This window comes from Propithecus coquereli, unplaced genomic scaffold (assembly GCF_000956105.1).
Source record: "Propithecus coquereli isolate 6110/MARCELLA unplaced genomic scaffold, Pcoq_1.0 Scaffold32, whole genome shotgun sequence".
Classification (NCBI taxonomy): Eukaryota; Metazoa; Chordata; class Mammalia; order Primates; family Indriidae; genus Propithecus; species Propithecus coquereli.
This window is the reverse complement of record NW_012148841.1, coordinates 9,629,454-9,631,002: the sequence shown is the minus strand read 5'-3', so window position 1 is coordinate 9,631,002 and position 1,549 is coordinate 9,629,454.

The window sequence follows — 1,549 nt, the reverse complement described above, 5'->3', positions numbered from 1 at the left end:
AATTTATTGGCTCACAGCTTTGGAGGTTGGGAAGTCCAGTACCAAGGTGCTGTCATCTGGTGGGACTTTCTTGTTGTGTCATTTCATGCTGAAGGTCAGAAGGAGAGAAAGAAAAAAAAAGAGGGAGAAGGAGAGAGAGAAAAGAGGAGGAAGAGAGAGGGAGAGCAAGAGGCCAAACTTTCCTTTTCATACAGGCACCAGTCCCACCCATGAGGGTGGAGCCCTCATGACCTAATCACTTCTTAAAGATCCCACCTCTTAATACTGTTACAATGGTAATTAAAATTTTGTTTTGTTTCATTTTTATTTCAATAGATTTGGGGTGTACAAGTTTTTTTGTTACATGTACGAATTGTATAATGCTGAGGGTCAGGGCTGTTACTGTACTGTCACCAGAATAGTGTACCTTGTACCTAATAGGTAATTTTTTATCCATCACCCCCCCTCATGCTCCCTCCTTCTTAGTTTTCAATGTCCATTATTCCACTGATATATCTGCACAAATAATGAAAGACAGTTGACAACTGAAATAGCATCACAAACCAGAAGTCAAAATTAGACACTCATTAAAAGAGATAGTTTTCAACCTCTGATGTAATAGAGTAAGGGAGAACAGATTTATCATCCTAATTTAAACAACTAGAAAACTAGAAACAATATTTGAAACAACTATTTTGAGACATTAGACAACAGGAAACACAAACGGTGGTCTCTAAGAGAAAGAAGCATGAGGTAGATGCTAAGATTGCCACTGCTTACCAGCTAGAGAGACTATCCAGGACTCAGGGCATGAAGGGCAAATTCAAATAGGTAGCTACAGTTCACAGGAAAGGATACTGAAGAAGAGAGAGCAGCTTAGAGAAAGAGGTCCAGAGATCCTCAGTCAGGTCCTCTTGAGTCTTCAGCTGAGTATTGACAAGTGTATGTATGTGAGCAAATTCTCTGAAACCAAGTAGAAAACACACACACAAAGGAGTAGTCAGAACAATTCCTATGATTCACACAGCACTGAAAATATTTTGTGTTTCCACCAACCAAGGTGAAAAGAATTCCTAATGAAATAGGAAATTAGGTAAAATATTAGGAAGAGTATTGACTAAATAGTGGGACCCATTAGTCTTAGAATAAAGGCTGTGCTGAACACTCCCTAACAAAACTTAAAAGCAAGCCATGAAGATCAAAGCATTTACAAGTAACTTAATTCTCACTGAGAACAAAATCCAGCATTATCTAAAGTAATACAATGAAACCCAGCATGCAAAATTATAAAATTCACTATACCTACCATTCAATAAAAATTACAAAGCATGCAATAAAATCAGAAAAATATGACCAAAACCAGTTGATATAAATACAATAAAAATGACAGATGGTAGAATTAGCAGTCAATAATGTTAGAAAGAGCTCCTATAAATAAATTCCATATGTTCAAAAAGCTAGAAGAAAAGAATTAACATGATAAGATGAAAAAAGAACAAAAAAGACCCAAGTGAAACTTCTGGAGATGGAAAAATAAAATATCTAGAATGGAAATATTCTGGATGGGATT